At 45.3% G+C, this 15,414-nt stretch overlaps 2 pseudogenes; one reads left to right on the top strand and one right to left on the bottom strand.

The window, feature by feature from the left end:
* Positions 1-317: 317 nt before the first annotated feature.
* On the top strand, positions 318-409 carry LOC111761846 (U6 spliceosomal RNA; annotated as a pseudogene).
* Positions 410-9,722: 9,313 nt separating this feature from the next.
* LOC101421412 (HUWE1-associated protein modifying stress responses 1 pseudogene) lies at positions 9,723-12,858 on the bottom strand (annotated as a pseudogene).
* Positions 12,859-15,414: the final 2,556 nt, after the last annotated feature.

The raw sequence follows: 15,414 nt of genomic DNA, 5'->3' as shown, positions 1-15,414 counted from the left end.
GAAACTGGAGAGCAGCAGAACCCACTGGTCAGCGCTGGTATAGAAGAAAGAGCAACAGACCAGGAGTCAGAGGCTGGGGCAGGTAAAGTTCCCAACAGGGCACTCACTACGTCTCTGAGCCTCAGTTTCCTCCTGTTTCCTCCTGTTTGGCCATTGTCTTGTACATAATGTATGAACACACTGCCTCCCTGTAAAAGGACTGGGGAGCTTGTGTTTCCATCTTGGGGTAGCTAGTATGGGGCACAGGGCCTGGCACTGAATGATTGAGTGAATAAATGAATATATGAATGAGTGAAAGCCTAAAATGAGACTCAGCATTGCTTCAGCAGCACACCTACTAAAATTGGAATGATAAGTGTGGTCCCTGTGCAAGGATGATACACAAATTCATGAAGTCTTCCATATTTTTTTACAAAGTCCAGCATCCTGTCTTGATAAGAACACTTCAAAAGATAGGATTACAAGGAAACTTCCTCAAGACGATAAAACCCCCAGATATTGGTTCCTGTGAGGGCTAAAGAGACCCATGGGAGTTATGGTCATGGCCGATGGGGTTAACTACCAGGGCAGATGGCCCCTCTTTGGAAATGGTGTTTATGTGTGATGAATCTGGACTCAGATGGGATCTCCTTTCATAAGACTTTCATGCTAATGTGCTGGAGGTGCAGTTAATGTTGGGGTTTAAGATATATTTAGGGGATTTGAATCTCTGGACTGACAATGTGATAGCCAGGTCCTGAGCCTCAACAGACTCCAGCACCTACAATCTGATCTATTGGACTTACCACACTCAGCTAAGATGGAGTTGAAGAAGGACAACCACCACACCATGGAGCCTAGAGTGATTACAACTGAAAATGGGAGGATTGCATCCAGCATCCATGTGGAATCTGAGCCTCCTCTTGACATAGAGGTGCAATGGACACAACCAATCCAATGTCCACATAGAAGAGGTGGCATTGGATTGGGAAAAGTGGACATGGTGGACGATGGGTATGGGGAAAGGCAGGAAGAGATGAGAGGTGGAGGCGTCTTTGGGACATGGAGCTGCCCTGGATGGTGCTTCAGAGGTAATCACCGGACATTGTAAATCCTCACAGGGCCCACTGGATGGAATGGAGGAGAGTATGGGCCATGATGTGGACCATTGACTATGAGGTGCAGAGGTACCCAAAGATGTACTTACCAAATCCAATGGATGTGTCATGATGATGGGAACGAGTGTTGTTGGGGGGGGGAGAGGGGGGTGGGGGGTGGGGCTGAATGGGACCTCACATATATATTTTAATGTAATATTATTACAAAGTCAATAAAAAAAAAGGAAAAAAAAAGGCATATATGAAGAACCCACAGCTAACACCATACTCAATGGGAAAGGCTAAAGGCTTTCCCTCTAAGATCTGGAACAAGACAAGGATGCCCACTGTCACCGCTCTTATTTAACATTGTGCTCAAAGTACTTGCTCGAGCACCCAGGCAAGAAAAAGAAATAAAAGGCAGCCAAATTGGAAAGGAAGAAGTAAAAATTTCACTATTTGCAAATGACATGATCCTATATGTAGAAAGTCCAGAAAAATCTACAACAAAGCTTCTAGAGCTGATAAAACAGTTCAGTAAAGTGGCAGGATATGGGATCAACATGCAAAAAATCAGTAGCATTTCTGTACACTAATAATGACCAATCTGAGGAAGAAATCAAGAAAAAATTCTATTTATACTAGCAACTAAAAGACTCAAATATCTAATAGCTAAGAATAGCCTTAACTAAGGATGTAAAGGATTTTAGATGACATTGCTAAAGGAAATCAAAGAAGACCTAAATAAATGGAAGAATATTCCATGTCATGGGTTGGAAGACTAAATATCATTAAGATGTTTATCCTACCCAAATTGGCAGATTCAATACAATCCCAATAAAGGTTCTAACAACATTTTTTACTGAACTGAAAAAGCCAATTATCAAGTATATTTGGAAGGGTAAAGGGCCCCCAATAGCCAAAAACATTTTGAAAAGGAAAAACAAAACTGGAGGAATCACGCTACCTGACTTTAAATCATACTACCAAGCTACAGTGGATAAAACTGCATGGTATTGACACAAGGATAGACATTCTGATCAAAGGAACTAAATTAAGAGCTCAGATATAAACCCATGCATATTTGGCCAACTAATATTTGACAAGGCCACCAATCCAACTCAACTGGGACAGAATAGTCTCTTCAAAAGTAGGGCTTGGAGAACTGGATATCCATATCCAAAAGAATGAAAGAGGATCACCATTTCACACCCAATATAAAAATTAAGTCAAGATGGATCAAAGACCTAAATATAAGAACTGAGACCATAAAGCTCCTAGAAGATAACATAGGGAATCATTTATGAGACCTGGTAATAGGAAATGGTTTCATAAACTTTACACCCAAAGCACAAGCAAAGAAAAAAGCAAAAAAATGGGACCTCCTCAAAATTAAAAAGCTTTTCTTCTTCAAAGGAGTTTTTCAAGAAAGTAAAAAGGCAGCCTACTCAAGGGCAGAAAATATTTGGAAACTACCTACCTGATAAAGGCCTAATCTCCAGCTTATATAAAGAAATCTTACATCTTGAAAATAAAAAGAAAATCCATTTTTAAAAATGGACAAGAGAATTGAATAGACACTTTTTCAAAGAGGAAATACAAATGGCTAAAAAGAACATGAAAATATGTTCAACATCACTACATGTTAGAAAATCAAAACTACAATGAAATAACATCTTACACCCCCTAGACTGGCTGCTATTAAAAAAACCCAGAATACTACAAGTGTGGAGAGGATGTGGAAGAATAGAAACTCATCCACAGCTCATGGGAATGTAGAATGGTGCAGCTACTGTGGAGGACAGCTTGGCAGTTCCTCAGGAAACTAAGTACAGAATTGCCCTATTATCTGGCAATCCCACAACTAGGAATATACCCAGAAGAATTGACAGCAGGGATGTGAACAGATATATGCACACCAATGTTCATTGCAGCATTATTTATAATTGCCTAAAGTTGGAAGCAAACCAAGTATCCTTCAATGGATGAATGAAAAAATAAAATGCAGTATATACATATGATGGAATATTACTCACCTCTAAGAAGGAATGAAGAATTGACACATGTGACAACATGGTTAAATCAATAAGATCTTATGTTGAGTGAAACCAGGCACTAAAGGACAAATATTGCATGATCTCACTGATACAAACTATGGATACTGAGCAGACTCACAGAGGTAGATATGGAAGATAGTTTACCAGGAGAGAGAAAATGAGTAGTGAGTGGTGAGCCAATGCTCAGTCTGGGTAAAATATATGATAAGGTGGATGGGGGAGGTTTGGTAGTGGATGGTGTGATGGTGGTAGAGTGATGTGAATGGTACAGTGATGCTGGAGTGTGAGTGTGAGCAAGGTTAGGGGTTGGGTTGGACTATCCATAGAGCTGGGGGCAGGGCTAGAGGAAGGAACAGGTGAACTTTGGGGAGGTTGAGGACTGTGGTTGTGAGTACAATTTTGAGTGTTCTTTTAACAACTATGGCAGGGGGAGGATCACTGGTGCAGGATGGCAGTGGTGGGGTAGGTGTTGAGAAGGGTGCACATGGGGCATGCCTCTATGGAATATGAATGTGTTCGTATAGTCATAGGGTATTATCTCAGTGGATGGAGACCCACACGGCAACTAAGAAAATATTAAATTCCCATCCTGGGGGCTCTTGCTATGTTTTCTAATAGAGTGGCAAGAATCTAGAGTACATAGGCAGTGCTTAATAAGAGAAAACAGACCAATACACCAAGACCGCAATATTAATGCTTGTACTTATGAACCTTATTTTTGTAAAATTGAAACCTAACCTAATAATACCCATTGCCTAAGAGTTTACCTCCTGGGAGCAGATGTGACTCAAGCAGTTGAGTACCTGTTTACTACATGGGAGATCCCAAATTCTGTTCCCAGTGCTTCCTACAAACAATAACAAACAGTGAGCAAAGAAATGTAAAAACCAACTCAGCAAAGAAAGGTAAAAACCAACAGCTAAGCCCAATGGGGCTTAGCAGTTGAGGGCCGGCTTCATATGAGGTCTCTAGTTCAATCCCTGGTCCAGGTACCTAAAAAAAAAAAATTAATTAATAAAAGAAAAACAAAAAGGTTACCACCTGAAAACCTCCTATTATGCAAATGTGGCCTCTCTCAAAGGCAAACCATGCAAGTAAATTCACTACACACTCACTGCCATCTCCCTGGCATGGGATATGACTCCTGGGGAAGAGCCTCCCTGGCACCAAGGGATTATTACCTAGCACTAACCAGCAATGCATTTAGAAAAAGACCTTGAACCAAAAGGGAAAAAAATTAAAGAAAATTAAATAAAAAATTAAATAAGAGATTTCAAAGTGGGTTGAGAAGTCATTCCAGAGGTGATGCTTATGCATAACCCAGGAGGATCTCACTAACTGCTACAATAAAGTGTCAAAGAGGGGTGCTCCAGGGAAACAGACGTGGCTCAAGCAATTGGGCAGCTGTTTACCATGTAGGAGGTCCAGGGTTCGATGCCCAGGGCCTCCTGGTGAAGGCAAGCTGACCCATGTGGTGACTGGCCCACACAAGTGCAAGCTCATGTGGGAGTGCTGCCCCATGTGGGAATGCTGCCTGGTGCAGGAGTGACCCCAGTGCAGGAGTGCCATCCCAAGCAGGAGAACTGTCCTATTCAGAGAGCTGGCACAGCAAGATGATGCAACAAGAGCCACAGAGGAGAGACAATAAGAGACATAAGCAGGAAAGGGAGCTGAGGTGGCACAAGAGAATGATCATCTCTCTCTCACTCTGCAAGGTCCCAGGGTCAGTTCCCAGAGCCGCCTAATGAAAATACAAGCAGACACAGAAGAACATACAGAGAATGGACACAGACAGTGGGGGTGGGGGTGGGGAGGAGAGAAATAAATAAATCTTTAAATAAAAACACAAAGAGGGGTGCTCCAGAGGGATCTAGAGACATCCAGACACTACAGGCAAGGCACACAACCCCATGAAATCAGTACCCATCGTGGGCCTTGCCTTGGAATATATGATAACCTATTTCCCCACTGTAACAGAGTTAGGCTCATTTATAATTTCCCTATACACGAGTCTTCTACCCCTTTTATTTGAAACTATAATTAGCACTATACCCATTAAATACAAGTTCTAGAGACTTAATCTTTGGTCTGTTAACATGCTGGTTAAGCCCTGAATCTTGGCAGATTTGTAGCCAACATCTACTTTCCAGTTCATCAGACTTGTCCAGGACAACTAACTAAATGATGACAGTGGGAAATCTCTATTCCAAAAAGTAAAGAGTATTTACAACTGCAAGGAAAACTGTTCCTTCCCTCCGCCCCATAAGATCTAAGCCTCCTCTCAATCTGAAGCAGAGCAGCATCACCATTCCCAAATCCTCATGGTTGAGGAATGAACAAACACAAGGGGGCAATGCAACCATGGACCAAAGTGGACTTATTATTATCCTAGCAATGGAAGAACTTGTAACACTGATATAAAGACAGTGGTCACCAGAGGTGCTGAGGGGAGGGAGAGGAAGAATAGGTGGAACATAGTGCATTTTTAGGACGTTGAAATTGTGCTGCGTGATTTTGCAGTGACAGATACAGGCCCTTATATATTTTGTCAAAACCTGTAAAATCATACAGTGCAAAGTGTAAACCATAATGTAAACTATAGACTACAGTTAGTGGCAAAGTTTCAATACATGTTCATCCATTGTAACAAATGTTCCACACTCGTGTAAAATGTTATTAATAGGGGAAAATGTGAGAGGGGGAGGGGGTGGGTATATGGGAATCCCCTATATTTTTTATGTAACTTTTCTATAATATAAAATTTCTTTTAAAATAAAGTTAACTTATTATTGATATACAGGCAGTGGCCACCAGAGCTTCTGAGGGGAGGGAGAGGAAAGAATAGGTGTAACATGGGGGCATTTTTGGAACACTGGAATTGTCCTGCTTGAAACTGCAATGACATTGCAATGACGGATACAGGCCAGTATACATTTTGTCATAACCTGTAAAATTGTGTGGGGCAGAGTGTAAACGATAATGTAAACTATAGTCCATGGTTAGTAGCAAAGCTTCAATATGTGTTCATCTATCGTAACAACTGTACCACACTAATGAAGAAAGTTGATGATGTGGGAAAGTATGGGAGGTTGCGTGGGGCATAAGGGAATCCCTTATATTTTTTATGTAACATTTATATAATCTAAAGTTCTTTAAAAACAAAAATAAATTTTAAGTTAAAAAAATAAAAAATAAAATGAGACTCACCTCTCCCATAGGGTTATTCTGAAATTAAATAAGTGAATGCCTATGAGATGAGCTTTATGTTAGAAAACTTTAAAGCCCCATCCACAGGTAAGGGACTCTCTTTATTCTCTACACTAATTTAAGGGCCCCTCACCCCCACTGACCTGCCATGGTGCTCCAAATTCCACGGTTAGTCATGCATTTTCCTTAGGGCACTGCAGGCCCCAATTAAAATACATCTCCATGTATCCATTAAGCCCCTGGCACCTACTATTGCGGCATCATGTCATCATTGCAATTAGTTTACCAGATTAACCCAGTAGAAGCCTGTTACTGAGCAAAAGCCGAGGGTTCTCTGCCCAATGCACTCTAGTGACAAATTCAGGAGACATTGGGGTTTCAAAGAGAGAGTTTTTTGCCAAGTGGCAAAGCGAAAACATCAGAATGCCCATCTGCCTAAAATCTGTCTACCCAAATCTAAGGAGTTTAGGGTTTTGATGGATTCAAACAAGGGAAGTTGGAGTGGTTACTCTTACAATAGTAAGTATCAACAAGGGTTAGGATTAGTCTCGTGAGTTTCAGTAATTTTAGGTATTGATTTCTGGCTCTTCTATAATATACTATAAAGTAAGCAAAAGCAACTATATAATGACTCAGTAATCATAATCATTTTTTAATTCTTGACTCTCAGTTACATTTCCTCCCTTTTGCTTATTGCCTCAATCTTGACAGTGCTCTAACTTCTTTATGCTCAGAAGGGGTGTTGGGGGAAACAGACATGGCTCAACTCACAGAGCATCCACCTACCAAAAAGGAGGTCCAGGATTTGATACCCAGGGCCTCCTGGCCCATGTGGTGAGCTGGCCCATGCACAGTGCTGCTGCACGCAAGGAATATGGTGCCATGCAGGGGCACACCCACATAGGGGAACCCCACGTGCAAGGAGTGCACCCTGCAAGGAGAGCTGCCCCATGTGAAAAAAGCACAGACTGCCCAGGACTGGCACCACACACATGGAGAGCCGATGCAGCAAGATGACTCATCAAAGAAGAGAGACAGTTTCCCAGTGCAGCCTGACAATGCAAGCAGATGCAGAAGAGCAAACAGCAAATGGACACAGAGAGCAGACAATGGGGGGGGGGGGCAAGGGGAGAGAAATAAATAAAATAAATCTTTAAGAAAAAAAGAAGGGGTGTTGGCATTATGGGATAGAGGAATGAAATTGGCTGCCATCCTTGGGGAGACTGGTACCTTAGGTGTTAGTGCTTAACTGGCAAAGGAACAAGCCAGAGGCTTTATAGTCTCTGGGAAAAAAAAACTTAATAAGGAAATTGAAATTTATAGTTTTAAATAACTATATTACATCGTGGAAATAATTTTTTTAGACAGGGCCCAGAGGAGTCCTTAAGGTTTTCAGGAACACTGTTGCTTGGGACTCTGCAATCTTATTGAAACCTGCCTAAGAGTAATGCCCCTAATGATCTCCCAATCCTATTTGAAATCAAGCCATTGAAATTTTATTTTGTTTTACTTCTTTTCCCCCTTTTGATCAAGAATCCCATAGTGCCAGGGAGAGACTTACCCCCCTGGGAGTCATTCCCCATGGTGCCAGGGAGATTTTGTCCTGGGAGTCATTTCCCATTTTGGGGAGAGGTAGTGAGCTTATTTGCAGAGTTTGGCTTAGAGAGAGACCACATCTGAGCAACAAGGAGGCTTCCAGAGAGTGACTTAATAAAAAATTAACAAATCAATTTTAATTTTTTAAATATATATATTTTTATTTTTAAAAATATACTTAGATTACATAAATATACATTAAAAAATAAAGGGGATTCCCATATGCCCTACTCCCTATACCTCAATTTTATTGATACATATTAATAAAGCATACAAATCATCCAAAATGTATAATTAGTGGTATTTGACATAATCACATAGTTGTACATTCATCAGCTCAATCATCATCAGAGCATTTTCATTAATTTGATAATAAAGAAAAAAACTAACAAGAAAATTCTTCACCACCTCGATCTCTCGCTACTTCCCCTGCTGTACACAGCCACTATTTCTGGCTATACTTGCCCAATTACTTATTTATTTATTAAGTAGTTTTATTGAGATAAATTCATATATCATAGGATCTATCCAAAGTATATATGATCAATAGTTTTTAGTATAATCACAATGTTGTGCATTTATCACAACAAAAAATTTTAGAACAATTTCATTATTCCAAAAAGAACTCTGTACTCTTTAGCAGTCCTTCCCAAGCCCTATATAACCACTAATCTAATGTCATCATTATAAATTGATTTATAGTGACATTTTTTACACATGGAATCATGCAATATATAGTACTTTGTGTTTGATTTCTTTCACTTAGCATAATGTGTTGTGTTTTTTTTTTTTCATTTTGTTTGGTGTAGTAACATCCAGAGAGTGACTCTTAGGTTTAACTCTAATTAGGCTTCATTATAAAAATGAGTTTCCTTGGGTTTCTTTTCACAGGTCTCCCTGCTTTCAATTCTTAGATTTAGGCCTTGCAAAGTTCTCTGATTATAGTTTTAGTAAACTGGGAGCCCCTACTGCTTGACAGAATAGCAGGAATTCCCAAGGTGGGCAAGTTTCATGCTTTCCTGCCCCAGTGCCTGAAGGGACCTTGCAAATCCCTTTTATTTTATGCTCCAAACACTCTGAAATGCATCAGGGTACTACTTCAACCTGTACAGAACACCAAGATCTCAATCCCCATCTTAGGTTCCTTGTTAAATAATGCTGAGCTAGGTTGTTCAAATAAACTGACCAGACAGATTAAATTAGATTGTGTGCCACAGCTATTTACAAAAAAAAAAATTTTTATTGATTCAATGTTAAGTATTAATTGCATGACCATCATAGCACCTCTTTACATCACACAATCACCAGAATTAGAAATTGCTTTGAAAACAAAAAACAGGGCACAGTCCAATAATTAGAAGTTGCACACAGTTACTATATAGAAACCAGGTGCATGGTACAGTGCTGCTGTGAAAATGGAAGCCTGCAGATTTGACAAGGATGCCAAATCATGTTTTAGACAATTTTAAGAAAGTGGCAATACTGTTGAAGCAAAATACTCAACACAGCAGGAAATGAAGGACGAAAAAAATGAAAAAAGAAAAAAGAAAAAAAAAAAGAAGCATTATATAACCTAATAAACATCTGACATTTCCTTTCCCTTTTGAGAATAAATACAGTTAAGGTCACTTTTAGCCTTGGAACGGATATATGTTTGCCTATGATGATCTTGCTAACGGCTACACATTATCTGATGTCCTCTGCTAGGATTACAGTTTTGAGAAAGCCATAGTTACAAGAGGCATCTACTGCAAATACCTAGAAATTCCTTTTATGGCAACCACTATAGAATTCACTTGTCTTAAACAGTGAACAAGGGAGGATGGCCTCATGTTTCCTTTGCAATAATAGTATGTGTTGAGGATCAAGTGGCTTTCAAGCAGCATGGTGGGTGTGAAAATGTTTGCAGTTTAGATCATTCTGTTGCGTTTATGGGTTGTTGAGTCTGTAAAGACATCGCCCCATTGGGCTGAGGTACGCTTTCTAGCTCCACCATTGTCCAAGTGGAGTGCCATTTCTTCTGATGTGAAAGTGTTCACATCGACATCGTGGAGTCCACTTCTCCGACTACGAGCATTCGATCCGCTGCTTACCCGTGGAGGAGAGCCTGGGGACTGGAGCGCGCTATGCTGGCCATCGCACCACTAAGCCCGTGCAGAGCCGCGGCTTCCCGGAAGGGCTGCAAACCAGCCTCTGCAGATGAGCTAGCTTCCGCTGAAGTGCTCCGTTAGGGGGCACTACAGTCAGTCCTGGGGGAGCTCTAGAGTTCCCAGGTGGAGGAACTTTTCCACACAGGAAGCTGATCAAATCTTCTCTATGTATAGTTCTTCTGCGTTTTTTTTTTGTTGTTGTTTTGTTTTATTTATTTAATTCCCCCCTCCCCGGTTGTCTGTTCTCTGTGTCTATTTGCTGCGTCTTGTTTCTTTGTCCCCCTCTGTTCTGTCAGAGGCATGGGAAGTGTGGGTGGCGCCATTCCTGGGCAGGCTGCACTTTGTTTAGCACTGGGCGGCTCTCCTTACAGGGCGCACTCCTTGCGCGTGGGGCTCCCCTACGCCGGGGACACCCCTGCGTGGCAGGGCACTCCTTGCGCGCATCAGCACTGCGCATGGGCCAGCTCCACATGGGTCAAGGAGGCCTGGGGTTTGAACTGCGGACCTCCCATATGGTAGGCAACGCCCTAACCACTGGGCCAAGTCCATTTCCCTCTTCTGCGTTTTTTAACCCAAGCCAACACATCCTTACTGCGACGCTGATAGCCAATCTGAATTCCAATATCAAAACTTCGCTGACGGGTATCCACGCTTTCTTTGCAGAGATTGGTGACGGCGGTGGCTGCAGTTTGGAAGGGGACCCGGAGAGGAAGTCCTGGCTGTGACACGCTCGGGCTTTGTGGAGCCGGGCCGCGGCGGAGGCCGGGTTCTGGCAGAGGCGCCGCAGCTTCCGCAGCTTGTGCTCGGGCTGCGCGGCCGCCGCCTCCTGCAGCTCGGGGGCACCTGCTCGGCCTGCGCGGCCTCGGCCAGGCGCTGCCCACCACTCGGAGAACCAGTGCTCGGGCCGTGCTCCCGGACCTCGGCCTCGCCCTCCCCCCCGCCGCGCCTCCCTCCTCCGCGGCCTCCTCAGGCGGGGCCCCGCGGGAGCGTCGTCGAGCGGCCCGGCGGCGGGGCCCAGCGGCCGGCGGCGGCTCCTCGCGGCGGCCCAGCCTCCCGCACCCCGGGGGCCTGCGAGCCCCGCCCCGGGCCTCCCCACCCCCGGAACCCCGCTGGAGGACGCCGCGACCGCGACCGGGTGACCGCCCCCGCTCGCCTCACCCGCCGGCACCTCCTACCGCCCCCCCATGGCGCCGCGGCCTCCCCAGGGCCGCCGCCGACCGCCGGGCTTCCACGCAGGCCGGCCTGTGCCGCCGAGCCCACCCCGAAGACTCAAAAAAATTTTTTTTACAAAATTAATTCTCCTTTTTTGGTCCTCATAAGTATTATAGGTTAAAAATACAGATAGCATTACTTTTTACTTTGGATTATGATCCACCTTAGTCTTTAACTAGATCAGTCCCATCCCCTTTTGGCTGAAGTCTGATCCTTTCTTTAGCTTCTTTAACACTTGCTGCGTGGGGTGGCCTTTTTCAGTTACTGCTGCTTCTCAGCACCTTTAGAGCTGGAGAACTTCAGCTCTGAGTCTCAGATGTCATACAGACACCTAAAGTTCCAGGGAGCTACTAGGTTACAGAGAAAGAGCAGAGCATCTCAGAACTTAGAAATAACAAAATCCCAGAGTAAATGTGACTTATAAGAGCTTACAGTCTAGGCCCTAATTCCCTTAGGAGCATCTTTAAATGAAACTATTTTTAGAAATAAAAATCATGTGATGATTAATTTATATTGAGGTGATTGGGCACAGACCATCCGCAGAAGCTTTGTTTCATTTACCTTTACACCTTTACCAGGGTTACATTAATCAACAGGTAGAACATAGCTTAACAGACTTGCTTTGCTTCTCTTTAAAAGTCCCTTTTTGATGAAGATGAAGTTCTGGGAAATGGATGTAGTTCAAGCAGTTGAGCTCCTGCCTACCACATGGCAGTCCAGGGTTCGGTTCCTGATGCCTCCCAGAGGAGACGAGCAAGACCACGAGCATACTCTGGTATGATATGGAATCTTGGTCTTCTGGACAGAATACTCAGATAATTAAGAAAACTTTTTATAAACTTTCATTAAGAGCAGACTAATAATCCAAGAAAATGTCATTATTTTAACAGAGAGAAAACCAAACTCCAGTTTTGTATGAACACTCAGTTTGATACGAAACCTTTTTTAAGGTTAAAAAGTATCATAAGTTTATTAAATTTTAATTAGCGTTGACTGTGACACACAGAATTCACACTCACAAACCCTCTGTGACTTTCCGTATTGTTGCTGCCTCCCTTCACCCCTCCTCCTAGCCTTTGTTATCTCCCTTTTCCAGCCGTTGCTATCCTTCCCACCAGTCCTGTCCACTTAGCCAACTCATAATCTGCCCCCTTTCTTAATCACCGCCTACTTCATAGCTGCCTGCACAGTTCCGCCTATCCACTACCGCCCCGTAGTTTACCCGCCCCAATTCCTACCCCTCCCTTGACCCGACCTTATATAATCAAGTGTATTTCCGCAATAAATTGGACTAGCTCATTCTCACAGGCTGTCTCCGTGGTTTTTACCGCGCGTCCCCCACGCCTGGAGAACCTAGGCCTACGCACTGGCCTAGGGGCTCACCGCCGAGCCGTGGAAGCCCGCCCGGTCCTCGTGGGTTGCTAACTTAGAATAGCAGCCTACAGCAGGGGTTGCTAACTTAGAATAGCAACTCACAGCAGGGGGCTCGCCCGGGATCCTTTCCTTCCACCGCCCTCCCGCCCCTCTCTGCTGCTGCTGCTGCTGTCTACTGGCGACCATTTCAGCTCTCCAGGTAGGGACCCCATCGCCGTCTTTTCTTCTCCCACTATGGGCACCTCTCTCTCCTCACACCATACCCCTCAGGTTCGGCTTTTAGCCGCCCTGCTTGATACCAATGGAGTCCGCGTTTCCCTAAAACAGCTCCAAAAATATTGGGACCTGCTACTCCCTCTTAATCCGTGGCTCGCCACCTGCCAGCTCTAGAGCCCAGACACATACTCTCGACTCATAGATCGAGTCACCTCTGCCATAGAGCATGAAAAGCGGTCTTTTCCGCACGGCCTGCTGCCTGCTCTAGTAGCCATACGCGCCTGCCTCCTTGGTGCACCGTCAGAAGCCATCCGAGACAAATCAGTTAAGCAACCCAATGACTATGAGCCCGATGATCCTGGCGACCCAAATTCTCTGTCTGACCAGCTCGCCGCCGCTCTTGAGCGCGAACCTCCCCGCCCGCGCTCCCCACGGCCCGCAGAAGCCGCTTCAGTAGCTCCTCAAAATAGCGGACTTTCTCCTTTTTCTTCCACCTCTGCCCAAAATGGCGCACTTCCGGCTTCTTCTTCACCTATGTCCGAGCCCGCCGGCGGGAACAAAGGCGCCTCCTCTCACCTTTACCCGCCCCTCCCTGTCTCGTCATCTTCCGGCCCTGCCCCGGACATAATGTCGCCGCCATCTTGGCCGGCCCCCGGAAATGACGTGACTTCGCCGCCATCTTGGCCGGCCCCCGGAAATGACGTGACTTCGCCGCCATCTTGGCCGGCCCCCGGAAATGACGTGACTTCTCTGCCATCTTGGCCGGCCCCCGGAAATGACGTGACTTCGCTGCCATCTTGGTCGGCGCCCAAAAATGACGTAACTACATCGCCATCTTGGCAGGCGCCTAAAAGTGACGTCGCCGCTCCGCCATCTTGTCCAGCGCCCAAAAATATCCCGCCGCCAGTTTGTTGCCGCCTTGACGCTGCTAAGCCATCATTCTCTCATCTGTTTCCCGCTACCGTTCATCCCTCACCACCACCGTATGGCAGCAGCTCCCCACCTGCTTCTAGTGAAGCACATTCTCCCGCCCCCCAGCTATACCTGCTCAACCCACTGCCCACGCAGCAACGCCCTCAGACTTGGCTTCCCTTCACAGCCGAAGAAGTTAAAACTCTTCGCAAAGCTGTTAAAGAAGACGGCATAGGTAGCCCATATGTCCAACAATTAATAGAAGAGTTAGGGGTTCAACTTGCTCTTCCTTATGACTGGATTTCTCTAGCCTGTTCCATCCTTCCGCCAGGCCAGTTCCTTGAATGGCGTGCTTACTATCAAGTAGCTGTTGATAAGCAAGTGGTAGAAAATGTCCAGGCGGGTATCCAAGATCCAGCTGACGCCTACACAAGAATTAACAACTATGCTGACCCTCGTTCTTATATAAACATAGATCCAGGGTTTTGGCACCGAGTAAAAGCTCTTGTCCAGCGATCGTTCTCTTTAGTTTCTACCAAGCAGTCCACCAAATTTACGCAAATGCTTCAAGACTCGCAAGAAACCTTTCCAGCATTTGTCGCACGCGTTTTAGAAGCATGCCAGCGGAAAATTACTAATGAAGATGCTCAGTTTGTGTTAGCAAAAGAACTCATTCTCGATGGGTGCCTTGCACCCTTCCGGGCCGTTATTCTTCCTATCCGTGATAAGCCAATACATGAATGGGTATTGGCTTGTCGAGATATTGACCCACAGACTAAAGCACTTACTGCTGCCTTCGCTTCCGCCATGGCTGTGTCATCTGCCTCCACTTCTGCCTGCTTTCGATGCGGTCAGCCCGGTCATTTTGTCCGCGAGTGCCCTCAACAGGCAGCTCCCCGCCCTACCGTAGCACTGCACAGACCAAGAGGCCCCCCCCACACCATGCCCGCGCTGTGGCAAGGGGTATCACTGGGCCCGCGATTGCCACTCATCGCAACGTGTCTCCCAGCCTTTAAACTTCCAGCGGGGCAGGCCTCAGCCCCTCCCCCAAGAGGCCCTCCAGAGAGCTCCAAAACCTTAATGTGGACAATGCCTATCAAACGTCACCAAAAACCTTCCTTAGAGCTTAAAATAAACGGACAATGGCTTGAAGGGCTCTTAGACTCTGGTGCTGAAATCTCTTGTATTCCCTTTGAAATCGCCGCCTTCAATCATTGGCCCCTCGAAACCGGCCCTCAAGTCATCGGCGCCACGGGAGCTGCTACCTCCTGGAAAACCTCCCAGCCTCTGCATTGGAGCGACCGAGAAGGTCACGAAGGCCAGATTCGTCCACTCGTCCTTTCTTCAGTCCAAACCATCCTGTGGGGAAGAGATGTACTCAGCCAGCTAAAAGCTCGAATCACCACAGAAGCCTTCATAGCTGTGCCGCCCCCCCCCCTTATAGGGGCCACTGCTCCCATCTCAAGACCTGACCCTATCCCTCTGGAATGGGACACAGAGGAGCCCATCTGGGTCGAGCAGTGGCCCTTGCCAACTCATAAACTGCAAGCTCTCTCTGCCCTCGTCGAAGAACAGCTACAAGCAGGGCATATCGAGCCGTCTACCAGTCCCTAC

This window comes from Dasypus novemcinctus, unplaced genomic scaffold (genome assembly GCF_030445035.2).
Source record: "Dasypus novemcinctus isolate mDasNov1 unplaced genomic scaffold, mDasNov1.1.hap2 scaffold_134, whole genome shotgun sequence".
Classification (NCBI taxonomy): Eukaryota; Metazoa; Chordata; class Mammalia; order Cingulata; family Dasypodidae; genus Dasypus; species Dasypus novemcinctus.
This window is presented reverse-complemented; position numbering and strand designations above follow the sequence as displayed.